The sequence below is a fragment of the Boleophthalmus pectinirostris genome, unplaced genomic scaffold (genome assembly GCF_026225935.1).
Source record: "Boleophthalmus pectinirostris isolate CB_2022bp ecotype Guang Dong unplaced genomic scaffold, ASM2622593v1 HiC_scaffold_10, whole genome shotgun sequence".
Lineage (NCBI taxonomy): Eukaryota > Metazoa > Chordata > Actinopteri > Gobiiformes > Gobiidae > Boleophthalmus > Boleophthalmus pectinirostris.
Window position 1 is genome coordinate 13,430,215 of NW_026570971.1, and position 17,129 is coordinate 13,447,343.

Below are 17,129 nucleotides of genomic sequence, written 5' to 3' on the forward strand. Positions count from 1 at the left end.
TACATATTTATTATTGGATGACTGGGTGTACAGTTTAAAGTCTGGTGAAGTTGGTCTTGATCATCTCTTTGTTTTTCTCTGGAAAAAATGAATTGTTAATGTGACCTCTTATCAGTTTAAATGTCCTTGGATATACCTCTCCAGAGCAGTGCACCATGTGATCTCTGTAGATCTGTTTCAGACTGAAATCTCCCTGGTCTCATAATTAACCATACTAGCAAAGGCCGCTATAATAGTCAGTCATCTTACTCTGTAGAACTCAGCAATAAAAGGAGCTGTAGCAAAGCCAGGCCTAGCCTGCAGTACTCCATGTGCTTCTCAGTGCTGCTTTTGTCTCTCTCTAAACCACACATCACACTAGTGTTGAGCCCCATTGGCTGGTCTGAGTCAGTGCTGTTCATGTCACCTGCTGAAGCCAAATTTAGCCTTTGTTTGAGCCCATGGAAATTGCCCCTGGCGTGCATAGGCCCGATTCAAGCTAGGTGAAAGATGATCAGTGGCTGGTGGTATCAAAGGATTTATGGTGAGTGGCTCAAGTCCAGGAGATTCCATGTTCAAACAATCACAGGCCCATATGTCAACCTCTATTTTGGGCCCCCTAAAGCCTATGTCCGAGTCATCCCACACACAGGGAGCAAGGTGCGCAGCATCTGCTCTCACCATTTTAGACACCTCCGTCTTTTAATAGCTGTGCCTGCATTTATAGAGCTCCAACCAAACGGAGGTAAATGGCAGGTGCAAGCCTGAAGTGGACTTCTCACAAGGTTTATTTATAACCGGGTGGGAGGCTGTTGTCCCACACAAGTACAGTGGGCACATGATCTCTTCTTCTTGACCTCATGTCGACACTGTGCAGAGTAACACCTCCAGCGGCCCAGTGGAGGGGCGGGCGTCTTGTGAGGACAGCCTGAGATGCCCGAGCATGCACATGTGAATAGCTATGCAAGTAACAAAGTGTCAGCATGCTGAAACAGTGCAGCCCTGTGTCAGTACAAGGTGTGAGCTCTGGTGGGAAACACAGATCCTGATTTAGCCAGATGACCAGAACAGTGACTCACTCTCCAACAGAGCCTTGCTCCCCTTCTCTTATGTGAGGAAAAGTGTGCTTACTACTGAAGAATCTCATGTAATGTGATTGATTGTATAACCCTCAACCATAAAATACTGTGATCAAAGCAACTCATGACATAACAATACACAATGGCTCAACCTATAGTAGGTCTGCTCCAGTACTGCCATGTTTCTGGTACCTCATCTTCCTAACCTATTAGACCGGTCTAGCTACCAAGCGCTGGTCTCAAAGGTCATTATGTACCTTCAGTTCATAAGGATACATACGTCCCAAGCGCAGGCCAAAGTGTTTTGCCCTTATGTAACCTGTGTAAGATCTTTCATGTGTGAACAGCCTGAATTCGATTTTCTTCCAAATGCAATCCAGACCTCTATCACGTGTGGTCCTGAATCTGTTTAAAACTGTTTCCAACTTTTAATGTTGTGTGGCACAAATGGGACCACCAATCACAGTATTAATGTCAGGAGAAAAGACTTTGATTCCAATTTCTAAACCTAATTGCTTGACTGACAATAACCCCTGTCCAAGCTAATGATAAGCATTTTGTAGTGGTCAGGGGGATAACCCATCAGACAGAGGCTTTTTCCAGTGTGGCACTTTGTTGACTAAAATATGTCTTACATTACAAGTGTGTACATATATCACCATTAAAACAGTAGGTTGCCGAAATATCATTAAAAGTATGCAGCCCCCTGCTGACTACTACCTCATATTCATAGTCTATTTCTCTGACTGATCATGTGACATACCTGAGCCATCTTTGTTTTCAACAGCATTTCCTCATCAGTGCTCCTGCCAAATCATTTGTAATTGTAGGCACTGGCCTCATTCATTCACTTGTAAAAGCATGCTTCATTCTGACCTGGTTGTGGTGGCTCTGAGCCCACTCTTCACTTCCTAAGCGGGTACGTCATTTTCACTAGAGTCAGAACTGGTCCCTCTCTGCAGACAGGAGCAGGCAGCTGATTTCCTGCTTCTGTGCTACTGGACTTTTAGTGTGATATATCGCTCACAACGGTGTACATTGATATCTCTGGTTGTTGAATCATCAATATCTGTGTAACTTTTACATTTTGATTTTCAAAAAGGATCAATGAATTAAATACTCCTTGAACTCTGTCACTGCTTTGTGTTGTACCTTTGTGTAAATGGTCAATGAAGAACAGCAAATTCACACAATAGGAATAAGGACATGTGACAAATGTTACAAAATTAGTAACATCTGCATGTCCCTTTGACTTTGTTAGGTAAATTAAATGCAGTAGAGTATCTAAACAGTAGTAATTTAGTTAGTAAATTAACATTTGAATTAAGCCATTTCAATAGTGATAAACAATTGTTCAGTTTTCAGTGGCCAATATGTGTTTATTAGAGAACACTTGACATTTCCCCAGAAGCAGTTTGAAGTAAGTAGTAGCTTATGCATGTTTACCAGCAGGATAATGTGTCTCCTACTTAGTCATTCTGCTCGACTGGTGCCTCTTAGCCCTAACCCTGCCCTGTGCCGGTTGTATTTACCCATTTTACTCTGCAGCACCCACTGACTGGTGCAGACATGCAGCTGTTAGCCACCCAGCCGCCCACCAACTCATCCAACCATTCAAGCATCCCCAGCCAGGCCAGGAGCTGTGGAGAATGGATCGGTCACAGGAAACAGGCAGACAGACACGCTCACTGATGGAGGTGGGGGGTGTGGGGATGTGGCTCCATTATTTCAGGAAGCTGATATTCCAGGGACTTACAGTATTCCCTCCTCTCTATAATTATAACAGCCAATTTCCCTTTTTGAAATAATGTCTTGCTACCAATTAATACGAATAATCCTCTACATGGAAACAATGGCAATGCGAGTCAAGAGACGACTAGACAGGGAGAAAAGAAGATGACATGGTAACACTTTATTATAACTACACTGTTAATAGCCTTCATAAAGAAAAAAGACTTAAATCATAATGAACAAATTGTTATTTAAGAATGGTTCATGCTACTTAATTAATGCACTAACTACTAATAGGAGTTACTAATCCATACTAAAACTAGTATCGAGACATCCATAGTATCAGTACTAAAAAAGTCAAATTCACAGGACAGAAATAAGCCTTTCCTCAATAGCTTTAAAATAATCTTGAGCAGAAGACCACATAGACTAGGACACACCCATGGACCACTATGGCACCTACCTGGACAACTGAGGGATTACACAGATATAATTTGGTAATACAAAAGAAAGCACTACAATTTAATGTTGAAAATTGCATTCTATTAGTAGTATCAGTATTGAGTTTATTCCTTAGTGTCAAACTCAAATTTGAAATGTTAGTATTGTGACAGCACTAACTCCTAACCCCAACCCCTATATATTAATCATTCTAAATAAGACAACTTGTTCATCATGAATGAAGTCTTTGTACATGCTTTATTAAGGCTAATTAAGATCCAGTTATTATAAAGTGGTACAAATGACACAAATGAAATATCTTGCATCACTAGCAACCAGGTGCTGTATTTTTAAGAGCAATGTGCTCCTTGTTTCTCATGCAAATCACCCGCTTGGACCAGATATTGCTATCAATAAGTTTCCCATAGATACAGTAGCGGGGCAATCATTTACGCCCATTGACAGGTCAAAACACGTTTCATTAGAGTTACGAGACATCTCATCAAGATGCGGGCCCGCGCGCAGCTGTATGACTGCTGTGAATTGCTTAAGTGTGTTTCATTATTCCCAAAGCAACGTTGATGATGGCGAGGGAAAGGATTACACGTCAGGGTGAGTGATTGGCTTTGAACGGAGCTGCTGCATACACTTTGTATCAACCCGGCGCCTCGAATTACACTTAGGTGGAAAACAGAGCACGCAAATGCCCAGGAGAGCTGGTGGCACAGAAATCCAGAGTGCCCTGCCACCAGCGCGCGCCCGCACTTCACACTCGCACTTTTCATCACTTAGCATCGTCAAATTCTCTCCCTCCACCCTCTCACATGCTTTGTTTCTGGGGCTGCTACATACTTTACAGCCATTCTTACTGTTCACCCATTCTGTAGTGTGTATTTATTGCTCCATTTGTGAAATTGGAGGCAGTGGCCGACAAGCCTATTACTATTCAATAACAAGAGCTGGGCGTTTTCACAACTATCAGCGCACCAGAGGATACATTACATCACATCTGTTTCAGACAATCTTGTTTTTTGTTATATTGGCAAAAAACTGTCTAAAGACAAATATCTTACTTTTCCACTCCCTCTCCTGTACCTGCCCCATCTGAGCCCTCACCACTCACCTCCAGCCCCTCCAACCCGCCCCAAGACTGTCTACAGCTGATCAATAGTCAGTCAAAATGCCTAGCAGGCACACGCACTCCTGCGCGTGCACGCCGTCTGAGATTTCGCCCGCTCATTGTCCATCTTTGCCGTTTTAAGTGCATTTATCAGGTTACCCTCCTGCTCTCCTCATCACTTAATGCATCGCTGAGCCGCCTTCCTAAAAAATCCTAATGGCCATCGCTAAGACCTTTGTCCCAGTTTGTCCAAATGAATCCGGTTACATTATTCGCCTGTTATGCAATCAAAAACGTTAAGTGGTGATATAATATGTACAGTTCTCAAACAGTGGTACAGGTTTTAAAATCGGTCTAGTAAAATTGGACTTTACAGGTGAATTTATTCTCAGCAATGTTATGAAGTTCAATCTTATCATTCCATAAAACAGATTAATAGTAACTAAACAAATAAATAGACTTAATCATCTCAAAATCCTTTTACTGTTACAGCTTTGATATCCCAAAAATTCTGAAATATATTTAACACTACGTGAGCTAGTAGCATATCTTATTCTTTAGTGTTGCAATGAGTGGGCCTATCCCAATAACTATCGGCCGTGAAGAGATTTTGAGGCTGTTTGCTTGAAACACACATTTCACTGACGATAAACTGATTTAATTTGTGGACTATTTAACATGTATTTCTCAAGATATAGAAAGAAGAAACCACTGGCACTGCTTATTGCTTATTGTTTATGCAAGAATTCTACAAAACTAGGATCTTTATAATAATCATGTCATATCGAAAGTATCTAATATACAATCAAAAATAGAAAAATCATGTAAAAGCTTAGTTCAAATTGTGTCAGTCATGTATTTTTTTCGTGTATTTAATTTTTATTATTTCATGAAGAGTCCTACCAACCTTACCTTCCAACCTTGCAGACAGTGAACTCCTTGTTGCTGCTGTGGCGCTCCCCCAGTGCAGCAGTGAGCCCATTGCCATGACACCGGGCTGACCCTGGACCATCACGGGGAGGCTTTTAGCTGAAATCACTGCACTCGTGTCCGCTTACTCTGCAACAACAAGCAAGCCCGCGGTTATAAAGTGTAGCCCCACACACCAGATTACTGCACCTAACGCCTTTTGTTCCCTTATTGAAGATTTATTTGCCCAAGTGTATCTTTATCTGCGCTGCTCACTGATATGAAGCTGTGGGGGAGCAGAAATATTTCCAACTATCTGCCCAATGTATCTCCCTCTTCCTTTGGAGAAGTGTGCAGCGGCCGGGGTCTCTCTGTTTTATTGCCCCTGCCATGTATTCACGCCCTCTTATGGGCTTTTCCAATTTAACCAGTGCTTGGGAAATAATGAAGACAGATAAAGAGCACAGATAAGCATGGATACGTCTATCACACATAGAAAAACTCAGTGGGCTCCGTTTACAGGTGCTTACCACAATGGCAGTGATAGAACAGGAAATAAGGTGGCAGTTGAGGCTATTAGGAGCAAATGGAACCTGCTGCTTTAGCGCTGGATAGGTTGAAACAACTGGTCAGTGTGAATTAAAATATCCTCAATGTATTGTGCCTTTTTTCTCTATTCCTTCTCTGTTTTGCTTGTTGATATATTTGCCATTGTGCTGCAAGATAATAAAAACTAAATATATATTTTGGCTTTGGTACTTGGTAGTAGCCTTATGTAACTTTTCTAGTCTGCTTCCTGATTGTGCTCATGGAGATATTAAGTTATTACATTTAACTTATATATAGATCTATCATGGAGACAGATGGATAGGCCACCAGGCCACGTTACAGGTCTGTTCTAGGGAGAGGCAACCCCATTCACAGTTAAGAACGCATGTTTTTTTAAATAAAAATATAAAATATATATTTAATATACCATACTGTTTCAGGCAAAGTAATAGCATCTCCATGGTGACAAACAGGTGGCAGATCCTCTAGAATAGTTACAAAGTACTCCTTTACATATCACCTGGTAAAGATTTTGTCACATTGTGAGAGTAAACTGTACCATACTAATACTGTGAATTTGGTTGTGTAGTTTGATTCATCACTGAGAAATATGACCAGAGATCTCCAATTCTATTAGTTTAGAAGCTGAGCGATCCCAAAGGCAGGGAGGGGTCTGAGTTGTGATTGTGGTGGAAGTGTTCCATGTGCCATTTGCCACAGACATGCTCCTGGTATTGGACTGGTGAATCCCAGGATTTCCTGGTGCCCGGAGAAGGAGGAAATGGTCAGGTTTAAATCCATGGGGGAGGCCACAGATGGGCTTGACCTTTTCGGCATGTCAAGCAAAGGTTAGAAATCTCCACTGGCCTTAAAGCAAATGTACTTGTTTGCTATAATGGAGGAGGCCCAGGTTTTGCAGCTAGAGACCAGGTCTGGTCCCAGGAGGGTTAGGTCTGATGGAATTCTCTATCGCTCACACACAAATACAGTAAGCACAGGTTTACTGTACCATTAAGGGGCTCCTGTGTAGTTTGGTCATTTACAAATTAAATTCACACTGTACATACTTTAATATTACCTTTGAGCAAAACATATGTAGGTTATAAGAATATGGAAACATCTGTAATAAAGTCTAATATTGTTAGCTATTCAGTACATACCAGTACGGTCAATCAGTCTCCTGGGATAGACTTTCCAATATCCTGGATGGACACATCTACAGAAAAAAATAAAATAAATAAAAAATAGCAAAGGAAACATAGTGAAATAATGTTAATTTATTCTAACTATTATTATAATGTAACAAAGAATTCATTTTAAACTCAACTCAAATAAGTCTGTCTTGTAACTCACTGTATAGCCGCCACCTCAATATCTGAGTTACGTCATGTTATTTCTCATGTGCAACATTAGATTACACAGCACCAATTAAGAAAATCTACTTTTTCATGCCAACAGTGTGCTATGTCCTGATGAATAGATCCTGATCCAGCAGTATTACGGAGAGGAGCCATCCCTTATCCTTTTACTGTGGAAATATCATAAATATTGGCCAGACATTGCCAGAGCCTATAGACATATTGCACATCATTTTACACATATGACCGCTCGTAACTCAAATGTTTCTATTCATAAACCTGATTTTGTATTTAAAATATGACTCGTAAAAGGAGATATATGGAAATGGACAGATCATATGTGATTCCTGTATTAAATACGGTATAGATTGCATGCTTTATGTCCTCTGCTCTCCTCTGCCTGAGAAAGGAGCCTTGACCACGCCGATAATTTACAGTGTTATGGGACGAGCGCAAAACATGTTGTAAATAAATAAGAGTCGACCCGTTTGGTTTTAGGACGTCCTCTTCCCCAATGTACCCCAGCCAGGCACGTGTATATCACCCAGAAGAGAAATAGGAAGGGGGGGGGCTCGCAAATGGGGCAGCGAGAGCGCTAGCGACACAGCGCAGTCCATTTGCTAATTTCAATATGGTGCACGTCTGTGTGTGTGCGCGGCTATGGCCTTGGGCAGCCTCCCCTCTCGGTGTGCACCCCCCTTTACCCCCCCTCAAGCTCACCCGTGTCCCTTTGACCTTGCACTCAATCACAAACAGACCCCACGTATATATTGACTCCATAAGAAACTATACACAAATCACATCCCTCCGTCATGCGTTTTATCTGGGCACAATCAACACGCTTATTTTCTCCATCGTCACCGTACACTACAGGTACGGCTCACACAAAGGTGGGCCTGACGTGCATCGATACCAGACAGTGTAACTCCTCTCCCCCTATTGTTTTTCTATGCTGTTAAACCCCTGTATTGGCAGGCGTTTTAGGGAACATTGCAGCAGAATTAACTTTGTCAATGGCCTCACGATGGATGGTGCGCCCGGTTCATGTGTGTGTCTTGGCGTTAGCTGACATACATCCACTGCATATGGCCACATTTGAGCAGCTATGATTTGCTCAATAACTCTCTACAGTGAGATGTGTGCGATCATTGGCCAGCTGTACGCCGCAATATCGCACCGGGAAATGGACTGTGGCTTTGTTGTAACATTATTCTCATTTGTTCTGCCTCTACTCAGTGCTTCTGGTTAATTGCAACTTTAGGAAAAAAAAGATTAAAAAATAAAAACTCAGTGGAGTGCTGCGTATAAGTACTTACGAAGTTTAAATAGACATCTGTCCAGAGGTAAATTTGAATAACGGCGACATTTGTGCACAGATTTGGGTTATTCAATTGCCTAAGGGAGATAAGGCAATCTACCTTCTCAGAACTATAGTTGAATAATAATGACGACGCATTCAGAGCTGTCTGGACATATTTTTTATATTCTAAATGGTGTGTTTTATTTATAGGATGTTTTACAAATCATTACTCACTGCTAGGATAGTCAAAAAAAATCAATACCCAGATTCTAATTCATTTTCAAATTAGTACTGAAACAAGAAATTTTGGCAGGTGTCAGTATTACTAGTATACTATTATATACTACATACTACATCATCAGTATGGACAAACTGTGACCTTTCCTGAAGTGATATAATGGCCTTGAGCTTTAGAACTAGTGCAGCATTAAATAATCTTACTTATTTTGTGCAGAAAATTAATTTTGTTTTTATTACCGTTGAGTATAAAGTGTTTTCTTTATATTAAAATTTTGCTTGTGACACCATATACTCACAGTTATTGTTATAATTACCACTTATAATATATAATGAGACATAGTTTTATTGTTTAGCATGTTTGTATTTAGGTGAATAGCGATTTAGGTTTAATACTAACTGCTTTCCTTCATTAAATCTGACTATATTTTTTCACACTTTGAACCATAGACTGTATATAGTCTATGCTTTGAACTATCTCCAAGTCAGAGACTATATGTTATGCCATAACTTTGACTTAAAGTAGAATACATTCAATATTTAACTCAAAACAAGATACAATTTTTCGCTTTTTTGTTATTGAAAGATACTACAAATAAAAATCTATCAGTTTTCAATTTAAAATAGAAATTGCCAAATTTGAAGAATTTGGATTCTTATAAATAAAAAATTCAATGTGGAAAAAATGAAACTGATATGAAATTGGACTGGGGTGTATGGCGAAAATAAATATGCATAAAACAGAACAGTGCATGTAATAAAAGACAGTATGAGGAATGGTCTTTGATAGAATTTAGAATGAGATTTTTGGTCTGTTTTCCACAGTGATCTCCTTGCCCTGGCACTGTCCGGTCCACCTGCCTTCCCCTGTCCCTACCTTTACTAGCCCATGAATCGTGATTAAAACACCCTCTATGAAATCTTTTATAGTTGTTTCCCAACCACAACCTGGCCCATCAGCTGCGCCTCCGTGTCCCTGCCTTCGCTGCACAAGGTGTTAAAGCGGCCTCATAGGGGAGCATTACACAATCCTCAGTGCATTATTGTAATTAGATTTCCCTGGATAGCTCAATTAAGTCATACCGCTCCAGGGATCTGCCGGTTTGTGGTTTGACACTCGTTCACAAGAGGGTCTGCCGAGTGTTTAAGTAAGGCACAGGATCACACATGAGTTAAGTTCAAATGCGCTCAGATCTAAATATTCCACCCAGTGTTTCCATACGCCTCCTATAGACGTGTCGTGTTGCAGCTGTGGAGGGGATGCTGCTGAAGAATGAAGGACAGTTAACTCAGGACAGCCCGGTATGGTAATGTCATCTCTAATGTATATTCTAATGAGAAGAGCTCCATCTATGGACCACCTGTTGAACTGCATGCAGCATCAGCCAAAGAAATCAAGCTGAACTATGATATTAGCATTACACTGATTCAATATAAATTTAAACACAACCCTGCTTCAAGGAGATTTCGTTGTTGTGTAAAATATAATCAGAATTTAAGATGCATCTATTTGCAAATGCTGAAAAGGTCAATTTGATTACCAATGTGACATACACACAACATAGGTTTTAGTAACTTTTTACTCATTAATAAATGTAAATACAAATATGAATTTAAAAATAAAAAGCTGCTACACAGAAACAAGAATTTTCTATGAAGCAGCATCTACCAAGGTTTACTGGCAATGTATGAGTTGAGTGTGAATTGAGCTTGCAATTTTAGATTATAAAATAATTTGGTTTCAACTTAAAATACATCTTTTATTAAATCAGACTAATAAATAAAGTTTACTGTTTTAATGGTATTGTGAATGCTAGAATTTTTTTGTCTCAATTTTACAAACTATCTCAACTTTTTCTTTTATGTTTGTAATTGTAGAAGATGCTGCGATACTATAAATCTCCAACATTTAGCATTACCACGAGGCGTTTAGGTGCCCGCTCCCATTCTCTATGATTATTTATTTGTATGTGATGTGAATATGTTTTGGAGAGATTGCGTGTCATGTGTGGTGACAAAGGGAGATTCAGCACTTTTGATGATATGTGGTTACATTACTGGTCTCAAGGCTGGCGCCGAGTTTAAATGCTCCAGTAACATTTCCTTTTATTTATATCCATAGACCTTGGCTGAAATAAATGAGTTGAGACAAGTGCGAGGGGGGCCTGATGTTACGAACAATTTCTTCCTGGTGTGGTGTATGGTGGGGGGGTTTGGTGGGGGGGTACGCTCTAGACATTCAACTCTTTCACTGCCAGTGCTCTGACAGGCCCGCCTCGGATTCGGCAGCAGGAGGCCTCTTAAAAAGATTCAATGTCGGCATCAACGTGAAAGTCGTGGTGTCATTATCTTAAATCTTAACTATCCACTGCGATGAGAGTGTGAGAGACAAGCGGATCTGTCAGTGGTGGTCGCGAGATGGTTTATTTTCTGTGTACAGTTAGGAAGTGCCACCTAGGAAGCGAGAGAACAAGGAGGCAAGGAAAGAAGGAAGAAAGGAGGTAAAGGAGTCACTGAGCGAAGGGTCATTCTGCAGACCGGCTTCAATTTACGGCCACTTTTAATATTCTGTCGTAGTTATATTTTTTATGAGGCGCCTTTTACGAGCGTATCCTTATGTCCCGTGCTTATGAACTTTTCTATGCAAATCACTCACTTGAATCAGAAATGGAGCATGCCGCTGGTAGTGGCTCTTTGTTGGACATCAGCTGCTGCGTCCATCCTGGTCTTTGGAGTGTGTGTGGTCCACGCTAACAGGGCAGGACAGCTGTGCAGACAAAACAAATGAACAATCTCATAAATTTGGTATTCGCAATGACATCACCGGGCATCGTGTTTAAACAAATATTCAATCCGCTGTTTCCTGTGAGAACAAACCACAGATCAGTGAAATCATTTTGGGTTTCTTTTGGTCAATGTCTCACCGGGGAATAGTTTTCAGCGTGCTACATTTGTACTGGCTTCATCGCTGTATTTTCTCGTCTTCCTCCCCAATGACCGCACCGCTCTTGTTTTTCTCAAGCTGAAGAAGGCCTGTCCAGTCTAGAGACAAAGAAAAGAAAGGAAAAGGAGGATGGCACGTTTTTCAAGGGTACTTAATTCCACAGTGAGAAAAGAAATCAGTAACACCAATATCACTGTTGTAATGCTTTAGAAATTACCAAAAAATATCACCAAAGTATCCATGACTGCTTTAAATGTGTATATTATATGAGTCAGTGGTAGAGCTGTAATGTCCTATGAAACAAAAATATGTATACATTTAACCTTCAGGGGAGCTGTAAAACTTTTTACTATAATAATCATGTTATCATACCATTTAATAATGACTACAGCACAAACAAAGACTTAATTCATAATGAACAAAAAGTTTATTAAGAATGATTTATTACTTAATCTAGGGGGTAGGAGATTAAGTAAGTAGTAGGGATGTAACAATAACCAAAATATTGTGATATCATATTGTCAGAATTCTCACAATAATATCGTGGAAGTCTTCTTTGCTTAAATTAAGAGTTATGGTGCAGCAATAGCTAAAAAAAAAAGACAGAGGGAACTACATAGACCATGATCCTTTGCTCCGTTTCAGTGCAGACTACAAAAAGAAATAACAGTTCTAAGCACTTTTAAGTCTTAGTTCTTTGGATTAAGTCTTGTAAAAGCATTTTAAGAGGAAAAAGTCACATATTAGCCTCCACAAAACATTGTAACAAATATCGTACCGTGAGATGTATATCGTGAAAATATCATACCGAGAGATTTGGATATCTTTTTACATCTCTAATCGAGAGCCTCCCCACCATATCATGAGCTTTCCAACAATATGGCAATAAATATTGTACTGTGAGGCTCATACCGTAACGATATTGTATAGTGAGACTTGGATATCATTACACCCCAGTAAGTCGTATTTACTAAGCCTAAAAACTATTCATTATGAGTCTGATCATACTTTAAGGCTAATTGAGGTGCTATTATTATATAGTGTTACCCATGTTATTTACAATGCCATATATATAATTATATAATTAAATATGACCCTATGAAAGCATAATCAAAGACAACAAATAACTTAATTCATAATTTGGTGTGTATATACAAGTATAATTTTAAAGCAAAAAAAGAAGATTGCAATCTATACATGAAATGAATAGTCTAAAAAATGCATTGGCAAAGTTTAAAGCTAACAAAACATTTAGACAAATTACTTTACCGAGAGCTTTACAATGTATATCTCCACTGTGATATCTCCCATCCATTCCTTGCCTTCCATCCTCTACTTGTATTATCTAAGTGCACAGTACAAAGGCCCTTTCATGCAGCCGAGATCATACATGTCTCTGAACAGGTGGGAGACACGCAGGAGGCTGGAGTCCACTGGTCTGGATCTCTGGACTATTGTTCTGGTGCCACGGAGGCTGCTGGGACCAATCAATACCACATTAGTATGACCGCAATACACGTGCGGTGGATACCATCCTTTTTCCTCCACACTGGTTTTAATGCTATTTTTTCTGATTGGCCAAAAGGTGCATGTGGGAGAATCCTGATCTGACCGGAGTGATGTGTGGTGGGTGAGGGCCTTCTAACTGCTCGTCAATGGCCCTAATGAGAGTGGCAAATGGAGATATAAAGTGCGAATGGGTACACTTTTCACTTGGTTCTGACATGGCGTCGCTGCCCCCCGGAGCCCTTGAGGGGGCATTTGGAGATGGGGCGACCATGCTTCACGTTGTACTCCTCCTCCCCAGACTAATTGTTCAGGATATTGACCTTGGAAAAAGAGAAGAAATAAGCGATATTAAGGAGGGTCTGGGAGGGGATGTGAGGTGAAGGGTTGACCTACCACACAACACATCGGTCAGCCATTTTGGAATGTCAGAACTGCAATCCAGAGGTGGATAAAGTACTTCAAATCTTTGACCAAGAGAAAGTTGTACTAAGAAGGTGATACGCAAAAAATATATATCAACGTTTTTAGAGCCAAGATCACAATTATGACTTTATTGTGATTCATGCATTTAGTTTCTTTTTTATCTGCCATCAAGGAGTAACTAAAGCCAAAAGTTTCTTCTGAAAGTTCAAACTCCACTGTCATTGGTTTGATGTACCTGTCACTCAGAACATAGAGCTGCATTAAACAAAAAAGCACTGAATGATATGACGATCACATCAATAAGTGCATTGTGATCAGCACAAAATCAGATAATCAATTTACTAGTAGTGCTAATAGAGACAAATATGGATTGTCATCTAAAGTCTGCAACCCCATAGTTCTAGGACTAGGATCAAATTCTCCTAGTGATGTATTTTTTCAACTAAATAGGCCAAAGTTGCTCCAAAAAGTAAGTACATTAAGTGATTTCCCACTTTGCTGTACTCATCAGTTCAGTTTGAGGCCTTGTTTGCACCTCATTGATTGGTCCGACAGTGGGGGTCTTGGACAGACACATCCCCCCTGCCACGGCCTGACCCTGGTGTACACAAGTTCACTGTCCCGTTGTGTCTCGGGTCCCAGTCGATGGGTGTCAATACGCGGGATTGGCCGGGCGACAGGGGCTCCAGCAGGAGTCGATGAGGAGCTGATAAGCACAGGGAGGCTGCTTTGTTTCAGTAATGACGGCTTAGATGAATGCCCAGCGGCCTTCCCGTTAGCCCGCGGCGTCACCTCAAACAACAGCCTCACGTCAATACACGCATTCACACTGATCCATCAAAGCACGCACAGCTCAAAATGGCTCCTGCAACTTCAACGTGGATCACAAAACTGCAGAGATATAAAACACAAATCTATATGAATGTGGCAGTAAAATCTCACTTTTATTTTTCAAGCTGATTAATTGCCAACTTAATGGCATTTTATAATGTTACATTAATAGTTTAACGATTTCGGAGCCTGCAACCGTTCTGCAACGTAATATCCAAAGTTCATTAGAAGTAAATCATAGCTCATTAACAGAGGCGCTGGGGTTATTGAAATTGTAATTCTGATTTATACGGCAACAAGATATGTGGAATAGGAGAGTTATGGCAAATAATTTATTAGCATTGGTTGCACATGAGAAAAGTATGAGTAAAGTCAGAAGACAAGTTTTACTGGCTTATATGAATTCATTTCTCCTTCTTTGTGCATGCCAAAAATAAGGTTTTTCAACTTACTAATAATAAACATAAATAGAATCTGTATCTAAAATATTGATTGCTTTTATACTCCAGTATAGTTATAGATATATACTCCTCCACTATTCTCACAAGCCAAATTTGCTTTATTATCAACCCTAATTTTCAGTCAGTCCCAAACCTGGACAAATGTTGGTGTCTGACTTCAGGAAGACGTCCGAAAACAACTTCCTAATTACTATATGCTAGAACAGAAAAACTGAAACCTCAAAGCAATGTTTTCACACAACCCATAGCCAAATAAATCACTGTTACGAAAGAGGCCTGTGTGTGATATGTTTATTACATGAATCAGTATGAAAGAATTGTGTTTTAACGGATCATTGGGCCTGTTAACATTTTGCATAAAGCCTGCTCTGCCGTTGCTTCGACCAGCACTGTACAAGAGCAAACAAAAGCCTTTTACTGGTGGGCCCTCCTCCTCTCATGTGGCAGCCTTTTATGGCGTGACAGTTGCACTATACCTCCGCAATTACTTTTCAATTAGCACGATGAACATTTCCAACACTGCGGTGCAATTATTTTATAGCCCAGTGTCTTAGCCCGTTAATGGTGCTACCAACAGCACGGAGAGTGATAAACCATCTGGCCAGGCTCCCAAAGAGATAGAGCACACTTAATGGAGTGAAAAAGTAAAAGCAATTAATGTCACATTAATATAATGATAATAATGCCTTCCCTTACTGTGCTGGGGATGAGCAGAGGAGCGCGGCAGGGCTCAGCTCAGGACACTGGCTCTGGTGGGAGCTCAGGCACACAGGGGAGAGAGAGGAGAGAGAGACCCAGTCTGCTGCTACAACTGTGAACAGAACAGATACAAGTTATAGACACTGGAGACTGGTAAATCTGAAATGTCAAAGACTTTCTGCTTCTACTGTACAGAATTTATACAGTTTAAATAAGTGCGTAATGCAGTTTGAAAAGGGATTACATTTTAAGCCTTTAAGTTCAATTTCCTCAGCTATATGCTGTAATAAAATATAGTCTACACTTTTATTTAACTTTTAGTGGCAATAAATGATAAACTTGAATCTGTCTGCCTGTATGTCTGCCAGACGGGCTGCACAATATATTGCAATCGAATTGAAATCAATATGAGTTAGAGCAATCATTAAAGCGCAAAGACAACTTTTTAGGCAATAGAATGTACTCTGCAAAGAACTAACTATTCTGTCTTTTTTTATAGAAACATGTAGTTCTGAAATGCATTGGATTCTTGAATTAGTTTATCAGTTTATTTCAGTCTTTTCTGAGATAACAACTTGTCAAAAAAAAATCATTTAATTTTGTGCAGTCTTCCATCAGAACAGAAGTAGTAGGTCTAAAAACTATACCCCAGAAGTTATCTATTGGCAAAAATACCTAATTACTTAATCAATTGTATGCAAATATTGGTTTATGTCAGGTGTTCGTGACCCTTCTCACTTAAGAGAATGGGGTCTTGCAGGCCAGACAAATATACTACATCAAAACAACTAAAGTAGCTACCGGTATAAATACTTAACTGTTTGATTGCTACAGAAATTGTAACTGAAAAAAGTATGAAGAAAGTACACAAGAAAGTATACAACTAACAGAATACTTGAACAACTATGTGTTGCCAATTCAAAGCAGCAACATTTTATTAAGTTGATGTTGAAGTTGGTGCTAATATTGCGTAGTGTTGGCATACAGCGTTGAGTGTGTGAGTGTGTGTGTGTGTGTGTGTGTGTGTGTGTGTGTGTGTGTGTGTGTGTGTGTGTGTGTGTGTGTGTGTGTGTGTGTGTGTGTGTGTGTGTGTGTGTGTGTGTGTGTGTGTGTGTGTGTGTGTGTGTGTGTGTGTGTGTGTGTGGTAGCGTGCCTGTCTCCCGTCTCTGCTCCTCCGTCCTATCTGCTGACCCTTCTGTGTTCCCGCCGCCCCGCTTCTGTTTGTGTTAATTCCTCTACATCTCCAGGGTGGCTTACATTAGAATATCTTAACCACTGGGCCGGCATTAGCATAGCGTGATGGATGCCGCTGAATCTCTATGCCAGATAATGTCCACATTTTGCATTTTAAACTAAGCTACGGCGTGGACGTGCTATCCATTTTCACCGAGGGAAATTAGGTCCTGGTGGGAGCACAGCCTGGCACTCTGTCATCACCGGCAAAGCTCCCCGGCCCGCTCTTATGACACCTCCGGGGGGCGCCACGCTGAGATGGGCTGAGGGTCATTGTCCAGCGCTGGTCAGCTGTAATGTCAGGTAAACACTTGTCACTTGTTTTA